Genomic DNA, 12,725 nt, shown 5'->3' on the forward strand with positions numbered 1-12,725 from the left:
AATTAAAAAAAAAGTTAATGTTTGATCACTACAAATTTAACACCATAATAAAAATATTACATCATTAAATATAAGAGTCTTCAGTCCTTATTCTTGATCACTTTCAACATCTTCATCATCATTAAAGGTTTGGGGGTCAAGATTCAAACCTGAAAATCGAAGAGTTAACAATTAATAAATTAATTAGTATTAAGTAAAAAGTTAACATAAATGAATATTAAATAATTTATCGCCTTTACTCCCTAAAGCTGCCCACAACCAACTTTGGCCACACATCAAAGCTTCAATTATGCTTTCTTTGAGCTTTCCGTGATGAGCAAAAATTATACGACCACTTGCACTAAAATTAGGATCATTTTCAAGAAATTTAAATTTCATCTGATTATTCTTCCACTATTTCAAGACATTAAAATTAGAATCATTTGGAGGATGAATTTTCTTCCTCAAGATAATGATCAAACTCAACATTCACACATGAACCCCTTGTCATCCTTCTTCTTTTAAATTTCTTCTTTCACACAATGGAGAGGCCCTTGGCATGACCAACAATTTTCTGAGGAGAGGAGTGCTTGCTGCTTACCAGTGAGACGACAACGGAGGAAGAAGGGACCAGAGACTGCAAATTGGAGATACGAGTGTCGAGGAGAGTGACAGCAACGAGAGAAGTGGGAGCAACGTGAGTTCGGTGAGGGAGATCGGTGAGGTGAGAGACTGAGCAAGGTGAGTGAGGTGAATGAGGAGGGTTAGCGGGTGACGACAGCGGTGTGCTTGGTGAGTGGAATGGCGAGGTGAGCAACTGAGCGATGGCGGCAATGAGCGACAACAGCAGTGAGTGACGGAGGCAGTGAGCAAGGTGAATAGGGAGTGGAGCTTGGCTGGGTTCGTTGGAGACAGGAGGGTTGGCTACGGTGAGGATTTTTGGGTAAGTGGGTATGAGGGAGAGGAGTGGGCAACCCTACTTCCTAAAATATATATATATATATATATATATATATATATATATATATATATATATATATATATATGCACTCCGGGAGCGGGTCCATCCTGAACCCGACCCCGCCCTGACCCGTTTGGAACCCGCCCCGCTTCAAGTTGAATTTAAACCCGCCCCGATCGGGTACGGGCGGGGCGGGTACCCGCGGGTTCGAGTACTCCTGCCACCCCTACTTGGGAAGCAACCCCAGCAAGGCCGCATGGATCAATCATGTAGGCAGTGCGCAAAAGATCACTCCAGCAGGCCGTATCAGTTCAGAACGCACGCTTGTTTTGTTTGCAAAGAAACAGAGCACATTGTGAAGGATTGTCCAAAGAAGTCTAACCGAGATCCTGCTAGAGCACTACAACAAGGGCAAATGATTGCTATGTTTGCCGATGATGCTATTGGTTCTATGTCCTTGCTCCAAGGTTAGTGTTATGTCAAGACTTGTTCCTTAACTGTACTGTATAATTCTGGCGCGTCGCATTCTTTTATTTCATTAACTGTTGCATGTGAGTTGGGATTAGTTTTCTCTAGACTGAGTTTTGACCTAGTTGTCAATATACCCACCTCACATAAAGTGTTGACCAACCTTGTTTGTCGATAGGTAGCCTTCAGTATTGAAGGTAGATTTTTCTTACATCACATAATCTGTTTACCTTTGTTTGGTTTAGACATTAACTTAGGGCTTGATTGGTTATTTAAGAATCATATTCTTCTTGACTATTTTGATAAAACTGTTATCTTTTCTTCTGATAATATACGTACTGGATCAATAGTTCTTCATGCTTTATACCTATATTCTGTGCGAATTATCTATAACGAGAGTGAATGTAAGGGGTACGTCCTATTAGCGGCTAGCTTGAGTGTCAGCGAATTAAACCTAAAGCAGATCCGAGTGGTATGAGATTTTCCTGACGTGTTTTTGGAAGACATACCCGAGTTTTCTCCTCGAAGAGAGATTGAGTTCAGCATCGACTTGGTACCTGGAGCTGGACCGATTTTGGTAGCACCCTACCGTATGTCTCCATTGGAATTGGCAGAATTGAAGAAGCAGTTGGAAGAACTATTGGAGAATGATTTTGTTCGTCCAAGTGTATCACCTTGGGGAGCCCCTGTGTTACTAGTAAAGAAGAAGGACGGAGAAATGAGACTGTGCATAGACTACTGACAGTTGAACAAGGTTACAGTTAAGAACAAGTACCCACTTCCTCGGATAGACGATCTAATGGATCAGCTGAAAGGTGCGGCAGTATATTCAAAAATCGACCTACGATCCGGTTATCATCAGATTCGGGTAAAGGAATCGGATATACCAAAGACAGCGTTTAGAACACGATACGGTCATTACGAGTATACCGTTATGTCGTTTGGACTAACAAATGCTCCGGCAATATTCATAGACTAAATGAATCGTATTATTCGACCATACTTAGACCAATTCGTGGTAGTATTCATAGATAATATTCTCGTTTATTCCAACACTGAGGAAGAGCATGAAGAGCATATGAGAACGGTGTTGCAAATACTGAGAGAACGAAAGCTATATACGAAGTTGTCAAAGTATGAATTCTGGACAAATAAAGTGGCATTCTTGGGACACATGATTTGTCGAGAAGGAATAGTAGTAGACCTCTCAAAGATAAAAGAAGTGATGCAGTGGAAGCAGCTTGAGACAATCACAGAAGTATGAAGTTTTCTAGGTTTGGCTGGTTATTATCAGCGATTCAGAAAGTGGTTTTCTCGGATAGCCCTACCACTCACCCGCCTTACTCGAAAAGAAGTATTGTTCGAATAGACAGAAGAGTGTGAAAGAAGTTTGGAGACGCTGAAGGAAAAACTAACAACTGCACCGGTATTGACATTATCAGATTCCCGGGGGAACCTTTTGAGGTATATTGTGATACTTCTTTAAAAGGATTGGGATGCATGCTGATACAACACAAGAAAGTGGTAGCACATGCGTCAAAGCAGTTGAGACCCCAAGAGAGGAATTACCCTACTCTTGATCTTGAGTTGACAGTGGTGGTGTTTGCGCTCAAGATATGGAGATATCATTTATATGGGGCTTAGTTGAAAGTTTTCTCTGATCATAAGAGTCTGAAGTACATCTTTGAATAGAAGGAACTTAACATGAGACAGCGGCGATGGATGAAATTTTCGAAGGATTATGATTTTAGGCTGAGTTATCATTCGAGAAAGACAAATGTAGTTGCGGATGCTCTAAGTCATAAGAGTTTGAGTATTTTTTGGATGATGATAAAAGAAGGTGAGTTAACTTCAACCTTTGCGAATTTGAGGTTGGGAATGAAGGAAACATCAGAAAGATTCATCATGACACATCTGCACTTCACTTCAGATTTTAAGATAGCCATTCTGCAAGCACAATTCAGAAATTTAAAGATGTCAGGACTGTTGGCCAGATTAGAGGGATAAACCAGGAGAAGTGCGACAAGACAGTGACGGATTGTGGAAGTTTAAGAATAAAGTTTGTGTACCTGACTAAGGAAGATTGCGTCAAGAGATTTTGACGGAGGCCATCAGGGTAGATTTTTCGATGTATCCGAGCATGACCAAGATGTACCAAGATTTGAAGAATATGTTTTAGTGGCTGAGACTAAAGAGGAATGTGATGGAATATGTATCTAAATGCTTAACTTGTTAGAAGGTTAAGACAAAACATCAGAACCTCTAAGGAAGACTACAGCCTTTAATAGTGCCTCAATGGAAATAGGAGAGGATCACCATGGATTTTCTCACTAGATTACCAAGGATGTCAGCTTATTTTCTTTCGATCCGAGCTAACTATATATTGGAAAGGCTCGCGCATTTGTACATTCAAGAAGTGGTGTGATTGCATGGAATACCTTCTTCAATCATTTTCGACAAAGGTCCGAGATTTACATCAAGATTTTGGGGAGATTTTCAGAAAGCTTTTGGTACAGAGCTGCATCTAAGTACAGCTTATCATCCACAGACAGATGGACAGTTAGAACGAATGATTCATATATTAGAAGATATGTTGAGATCATGTGTAAAGGAACAGCAGGAAAACTGGGACAAGCAATAACCGTTGGTGGAATTTACCTACAACAACAGTTATCAACAGAGTATTGGAATTGCCATATGAAACTCTTTATGGACGACGGTGTCAATCTCCATTGTGTTGACACCATGGAGAAAAATATAATGTGTTGAGTCTGAATTTGCTGCAGGAAACAACCGCTCAAATCAAGAAGATTTGCGAGAAGATTCAAACTGTACAGAGTTAACAAAAGAGCTATGCCGATAATAGACGTAAGCCTTTAGAATTTAAGGAAAGTGAACATGTTCTCTTAAAATCTAGTCCTACAACCGGTATAGGTCGCACCTTTAGAACCAAAAAGCTAAACCATAGGTATGTGAGTCATTTTCAGATCCTTAGGAGAGTCGGTCCAGTTACGTATCAAATAGCTCTTCCACCTTCCTTGTCCAACCTTCATGTTGTTTTCCATGTCTCTCAGCTTAAGAAATATAATCTCGATGAGAGTCAAGTCTTGCAACCTGAGACAGTACAATTACGGAATGATCTAACATATCCGGCAACACCGGTCAAGGTCGTCGATAGGAGCGATAAGTAGCTACGAGGCAAAATGGTTTCTTTGGTCAAAGTAGTTTGGGGACGCAACACTGAAGCTGGGCATACCTGAGAACTAGAAGACGAGATGTGAGCATACTATCCTCACCTGTTTACAGGTAAAAGAAATTTTGAGAATAAAATTTTCTTTAAGGAGGGTAGAGATTTTTGCGATAGAGTCGCCTATGCGAGTTTGACATTTTATGCGCATAACATCTATGATAAATTTTTTTCTTTTTTTTGATCTCTAAAATAAAATAAATAATATTGTAATATTAATATTATGTTAATATATATATTTACGAAAGACGGTCATTTGATATTAGGACTGGAAGATTTAAAAAGCTCGACTTTACTAATGTCATTCACATTAGTAATTTACCCAATCTTTATTCTAATTAAGTACCACTATTTGAGATAATTATTTGAGTTTTTACCATGCCCAATTATCTTTAATTACCTTCCAAGATATTTAACAATTCAACCTCGTTGACTCAGTAGTTTAAAATTGCGACACGCAGCTTAATGCGCCATGTGTCACGACGCATGCATCTCTCACCCTTGATTAAGTGACACTTAGACACTAATCAACTTATATAAAAAAGCTAAAATTTTCTCTCTCTCCCCCAAAGGCAGCCGTGACCATGCATGAGAGAATTTGGAAGATTTTGTTAATTTCTGACTTTCCGAACTCGATTTCTTAAGATCTGTGACCCCCACAAAATTTTGATCCGATAGAAGTGACCGTATCTTTCTCCTCTACATGGTGAGGTGTGTTTTATTCAGTGAAATCGCGAAGTGGAACTGTCCCTACCAGGAATCAGTTTGGCCAAACCAAAGGAGAGAAAGAACCACCGAGTTTCGACGTTTTCGCTCTGTTTGACCGATCAAAAATCTCTTCCGGTACTTTGTAGGTGTTTTGTACTTCACAGAGGTAGGGTTTGACTGTTTAATCTGTTAAAATAATGACTTAATTGATATATGTAGTTGGAATATTGTCTGTTGGTGTCTATTGTCTAAATATGTGATTGTTAGCTGATGAAAATTTAGTTGAATTGCTGCCGGAATCAGTGGCGGAGCCACATTAGAGGGAAGGGGGGCAATGGCCCCTCCAAAATTAATAATTTGTATGTATAAGTTTCTAATTTTTTAGTTTGATCTTCTTTTAATTTTTAGTTTTTTTCTTTTCTTAACTTATATTTTTCATGTTGGCCCCTCCCAAAAAAAATTTTAACTCCGCTCCTGGCTGGAATTGTTGATGTGATTCGGCCAGGTTGAGAAACCAAGATCTGAGATGTTGTTGTTAAGTATTTGGCTGAAATCTGAGTTATATAACAAGATGTTAGTGAGTTCTGTTGGCCGGATTTGATTTCAAACTAATTATAACTAAAACGAATATTTTGAACGGAAGTTTTGAGTAAAAAGAAGCAGAGGCTTGATTTTTAATAAAATTTAATGAATAAAAAAGTATATATTTATTTTAAAATATATGAAGTTTATTAAAATTAATTTAGTTTGGCTTTTGAAGAAAAATAATTGGTTTGCAATAAAAGGTTTAAAGTGGAAGATGGCTTTGGAAAAAATATGACTCTAATTGAACGAAAAATATTTTATTTTGAAAATGAAAGAACCGTGCCAATTTACTTATTTTAATGAAGTTTTGAGTATTTGAAAATTTATACCATATTTTGGATAATTTATAAAGTAACCAGTGAAGACTGGGTCTCTTTTATAGAAGTTCAGAGTTATTTAGAGTAATTTTAAAGTACGTTAATTTAAGGGGTAAGTACTTTTTTCGTCCCTAACGTTTGAGCTCAAAATCAAAATCGTCTCCAACCTTTTTTTCTTATTAAAATCATCCCCAATATTACAAAATGTTATAAAATCGTCCTTTTTTATCTCAATTTTATTTTTTGACCAAATTACCCTTAACTATTAATAAAAAAAATAAAAAATATATTAAAAAATAAAAACATAACCCAACCCCAACCCCCATCCCCTTAACAAAAAAAAAATGAAACCCCATCCCGATCATCACCCCATCCCCACCCCCCATCCCCATCCCTTTAAAATTTTTAGTGATTTATTTTGTGATTATTGCTGCTGAATTTGCTATTGTTGAATTTGCTGAATTTTTTGTTGTTGCTGCTGAAAAAGAGAAGAAGAATTGTTGTCGTTGAATTTGGTTGTTGCTGTTGCTGAAGGAGAGAAGAAGAATTGGAATTTTTTGGGTGGGAGAGGGGGAGGAAGGAGAAGTTCGCAAAGAGAAGAAGGAAGGGGATATCAAGATCCAAGGGCAGTGAGAAAATCCAGCTTCTTGAATCTCAATATCATCATCACTATTGTTATCATATATGAACCAGCGCTCAACACCAAGCCAAGCATGGTACATAACCCACTCCCTCAGCGCAGAACCCTAGTTCCACACCATGGTACGTACATACACAAAGCTCATATTTTCCCCCTCTTTTTCTTACCCTTTCCATCAATTCTAGCGATAGAGGGCAATATGGTCCGAACCGGGTGCCGAAAATTCCCACTCAAATGGCTCACAGTAACCCCAATCCCTATCAGTGTTGTTCCTAACACCCTGCGGTAGCAAGCACCTCACAACTTCTTGCGCCACCGAAACCGCCCTCGTCGTTATCAAAAACAAACCGTCTTTATTCAAGTTCTTGAACCCAAAGTGGCACCAGAAATGGGTCAGATTCAAACCCTTCATGAACACAACAACAGTGTTGCTCTCTCTATCAAGGCTCACCTCGTAATAATAGATACATTCAAGTTGGTGGTGGTTGGTTAGTAGAAGGAGGAGGTAGTGGTTGGAGAATTGGATGCGGTGTTGGAGTGTGAAGGAAGGGGTGGAAGAAGTGAGAGGCATTAAGGGGTCAAGAATGGAGTTGCTGGTGGCGGAGGAGTAGAGGAGAGAGAGCGCGAGGGGAGGGCAGAGGAGGGTGGCGGTGTTGAAGTTGAAGAAGAAGAGGAAGAAGATGGGTTTTCTCACTGGGAAGAGACATCGGAGGTGGGTGGGAGTGGGGGTGGGGTAGGGGTTTTTTTTGTTTTTATTTTTTAGGGATAAGTACTTTTTTCGTCCCCAAGGTCAGGGGTCAAAATCAAAATCGTCCCCGACCTTTTTTTTATTAAAATCATCCTCAACGTTACAAAACATTATAAAATCGTCCTTTTTTATTTTTTGGACCAAATTACCCTTAACTATTAATAAAAATTAAAAATAATATTAAAAAAATAAAACCCTATCCCCACCCACACCATCAGCATCTCCCCCCCCCCCAAAAAACCAATTTCCCTTCCTCCTACACCCACCCCCAAATCCCATCCCATCCCATCCCATCCCATCATCATCATCATCATTTCCCACTCCCTCACCCCTTCACCGCCGCCGCCCTGTGTCCAACCCGTCGCCGCCCCGCGTCCAACCCCCTCACCCCCCACCCCTCATCCCTCATCCCTCACCCCACTCCCGACTCCCGTAACTCCCTCACCCCCTCAGCCCACTCCCTCACCCCCTCACCCTCCCGTAACCCCCTCACCCCACTCCCGCCCCACTCCCATAACCCCCATCCCCTTTCTGATGCCCCTCTCTTCAAAATCCAACCTCAATTTCAATTTCAAGTTTTCTTAACCAAAATAGCAAACAAAATTTAAACAGAATTAATAAACAGAAAACGCAGAGACAGGGAGGTAGCGACAGAGACAGCTGCAGCTGATGGGTCGCTGGCGGCCTGGGCATGACGGAAGGGAGAAGAAAGACTGCCATGGTGGTCTGTGATTTGGTTCTGTGCTTGAGAAGGAAAGGGACTCTGTTTCGCTGCTCTGAAAGTTCCGTTTCAGTGAAAAGGAGAGCGAGCTGGAGGTGATGGGTCTCGCACAGAGCAAAGGAGAACCGGTGGCGATGTGGGTTCTGGGAAGAAGAAGGCTCGGTGGTTCGCTGATGATGGTGGTTTCTGGTTCGAGGAGGTGCAGGGGTGTCCGAGACAGGGGAAAAGAAAAGAAGGAAAGAAAGAGAGGCTCGCTGGCGGTTAGGGTTGCTGGCGTGGTGGAGGTGGTTGACGCGAAGGTGATGGTAGACGACGGCGAGGAGGAGCTGGCGCGGTGGGTTCTGGGATCGTGGAGGTGGCTCGCGATGGTGGTTCTCTGGTTCGGCGAGGAAGTGGACAGAGGAGAAGAGAAAATAGGAGAAGAAGATGAAAAGAAAAGAGGTGGCTCGCTGGTGCGAGTGATGGTGAGGACAGCAGCTGCTAGAGATGGCTGAGGTGGTCGCTGGTGGTGGTTCGGCCATGGCGAAGGTGAGAGGAAGAGGTTGCGTGACTTGTTGGAGGGTGGTTGTGGTTCAGAGAAGAGATGATGATGGGTGTGGGTGGGGGTGGGGTTTTATTTTTTTAATATTATTTTAAATTTTTATTAATAGTTAAGGGTAATTTGGTCCAAAAAAAATAGAAAAGAACGATTTTATAACGTTTTGTAACGTTGAGGATGATTTTAATAAAAATAAAAGATCGATGACGATTTTGATTTTGACCCCAGATCTTGGGGACGAAAAAAGTACTTATTCCTATTTTTTATTATTTTTATTAATATTGAAGGGTAATTTGATCAAAAAATTAAAATTGAGATAAAAAGGATGATTTTATAACGTTTTGTAACGTTGAGGATAATTTTAATAAGAAAAAAATGTCGAGGACAATTTTGATTTTGACCCAAGACCTTAGGGACAAAAAAAATACTTATCCCTTGATTTAATTAAGATAACTTGCAGAATATGCCATTTTTCAAAGTTTAAGCATATTTATGTATTTTTAGTCAAGTGGGCATATTTATGCATTTTTTAAGTATTTATAGAATTCAAGCATAACTCTGAGATATTTGAAAAAGTAATTCTAAAGTTAAATCTCATGACCTACTCTGTTTCAGTTGATTATTTTAGAGAAATTGTAGAATTCTGGATAAAGAATTATTTTGGGTTTTTTACTTAAATAAATTGTATGGGAGTCAAAATTACCTGATTTTCCTAAAACGGATTTTACAACGTAAATTCCCTCTTGGTATTATTATATAAATCGTCCTAGGCTGCACTGGGTTACATAAAACGTGAATCATCTCAGCCTAGGACGATTAATGCATGAACATGTAAGGCAAATCAAACGTAAATCGTGGCAAGGTCTCCAGGATTAGAAGAAGAGCATAAATCGTCCCAGGGTGGTAGGTTTCACGTGTTAATGGGCTAACTCTCACTGGGCTGCCAAGATTTATGCATTATTGGGACCCTCTTCAGCGTGGCACGATTTATGTGTTAGTTTGTAACACTAATTGGGTTGGGACGATTTATGCCCAAATTAGTAACCCTAAGAACTCAAAGATTTAATGATTTAGGGTGTATATAGTTTAGCATAAGACGTTAGAAATCAGGCTTCTTAGTAGCTTAGTTAACACTCTTTCTATAGAGTAATGGTTGCATAATAGGGTACTCTTATTTATAATATTTTAATTTAAATTATATCTATTTAAATTTTAACTTAAAAAATAAAAATATACTTTTTATAATTTCAATTATTGATTTTATTGAGAAGATTAAATTAAATTAAAAAAATACTAACAAATTATAATAAAAAAGTACTAAATTTTAATACATAAATTTAAATTTTTTTTAAAAAAAATGTCAAAAGATGTTAAAAAATATTAATTTTGCATAATATAAATTTATGTTGTTTTAAGTAACATAAATTTAAGTTTTTATGAAATTTTTAGTATTCGTTGTTTATATAATTTTTTTTAATCATTTTTATTAATGCATATTTTTTATTATAACCTGTTAGTATTTTTTTATTTAGTTTGATTTTTTTAATAGAATTAATAATTAAAATTATAAATAAATAATTAAAATTTATATGAAGTCAAATAAAAAATGACAAAAAAAAAATTCTATAAAAAATATGCATTAATAAAAATGATTAAAAAAATTATATAAACAACGAATACTAAAAATTTCATAAAAACTTAAATTTATATTACTTAAAACAACATAAATTTATATTATACAAAATTAATTTTTTTAATACCTTTTGACATTTTTTTTAAAAAAAAAATTTTAAATTTATGTATTAAAATTTAGTACTCTTTTATTATAATTTGTTAGTATTTTTTAATTTAATTTAATCTTCTCAATAAAATCAATAATTGAAATTATAAAAAGTATATTTTTATTTTTTAAGTTAAAATTTAAATAGATATAATTTAAATTAAAATATTATAAATAAGAGTACCCTATTATGCAACCATCACTCTATAGTAAGAGTGTTAACTAAACTACTAAGAAGTCTGATTTCTAATGTCTTATGCTAAATTACATACACCCTAAATCATTAAATCCTTGAGTTCTTAAGGTTACTAACTTGGGCATAAATCGTCCCAGCCCAATTAGTGTTACAAACTAATACATAAATCGTGCCAGGCTGAAGAGGGTCCCAATAATGCATAAATCGTGGCAGCCCAGTGAGAGTTAGCCCATTAACATGTGAAACCTACCACCCTGGTACGATTTATACTCTTCTTCTAATCCTGGAGACCCTGCCACGATTTACGTTTGATTTGCCTTACACGTTCATGCATTAATCGTCCTAGGCTGAGATGATTCACGTTTTATGTAACCCTGTGCAGCCTAGGACGATTTATATAATAATACCAAGAGGGGATTTACGTTGCAGAATTCGTTTTAGAGGAATCAGGTAATTTTGACTCCCAAACAATTTATTTAAGTAAAAAACCCAATTATTTTATATCTTGAAAGATATTTGATTATGTGATGAAATAATTGTGGTTGAAAGTACTATACCAATAACTCTTCTTATCATCGATTTATCCATCAATTTGCCGAATAGCGGCACGGACGCTATAGCCCAAGAGTGTGCCCATCACTTTAATCGTTGGAGCGATATTGGCGCTATAACCCAAAAGCGTGCAGGCGCTATAACCCAATAGTGTACAGGGCACTATACCCCGAAGTGATAGAAACGAGAGACAATATCTGTAAGGATGTAATGTTGGGCGCAAGTAAAAAACTGACGGATGAGCTCATTACCTGCACTAGGGCTAGACATGCATTATACTTGGTTGCACATATCTCTTGTGTGTGTTGAATTCTTTCTTGTAGTTGTATGTTATGTTGCTATTTGCTTTTGTTTGTTATTTGCTCTATGTTCTTTTGTTGTGGTCTGATTGATTTGGGACATGCGGTCGTTTTATAGAAAGCAAATTAACTTGTTTCACCCCGACCCTACTAAGAACTTCACAGTTCTTACCCCTTATCTTCTTACCCCCCTTCAGATGAAGACGGGTGTCATCTTCAATGAGTTTGAGCAGCCTTATGTATACGAGGATCTTGTTCTTCACAACTTTTATGTGGTGACCGCAAAGCCTCGAGTTCGTAAGTACGTAGTTAGAGATCATTCCTTTCAACACCCGCTAACTTCACCTCTTTTTGATCTTGATGCACCGTATGCTTTTTCGCTATCATGGTTACATTCTGATTCTGTCCACCATCCTTTTGATCACTTGCATGGAGGTCCTGGTCCAATACATCAGGATGATCAGATAGTGCTTGAGCCTGGTCCTATCGTCGATGACTACATCCCTGAGTCTCCTCCAGTAGGACTGGATATGTCGATAGAGTCATTTTCTACGTGCTTCTCTGACCTTTTCACCATAGATTTTATCGGGTCTTTAGCCGCGACGTCTGGTTTGCCCTCAACAGTTGAGCAGATTTCTCCTAGCATTTCGCAGGCGACAACAATGTTGGTAGTCCCCAGAGTACACCAGAGGTCATTGTTATTCCTGATGATGAGGACATTAAGAAGATTGAGATTGTGGATTTGACTTCTGATGATGATGATGATCCCAAGATGGATACAAAGATCATGGACTTGACTTCTGACAGCGATTAGGTAGCGACATCAGCATCTTCTTTTGGCAACGCTTGATTTAGTATTTCTTTTGTTTTAGACTCTCACTTTTGTTTTCGAGAGACCAAGTTAGAAGACTAGGCTAATCTCGGGGTCAAATTATGGGTTTCCTATATGGGCTAAACTTCGAAGATGTTTTGAGTTGTATATATAT

Source organism: Arachis ipaensis, chromosome B9 (genome assembly GCF_059453495.1).
Source record: "Arachis ipaensis isolate K30076 ecotype BB chromosome B9, ASM5945349v1, whole genome shotgun sequence".
Classification (NCBI taxonomy): Eukaryota; Viridiplantae; Streptophyta; class Magnoliopsida; order Fabales; family Fabaceae; genus Arachis; species Arachis ipaensis.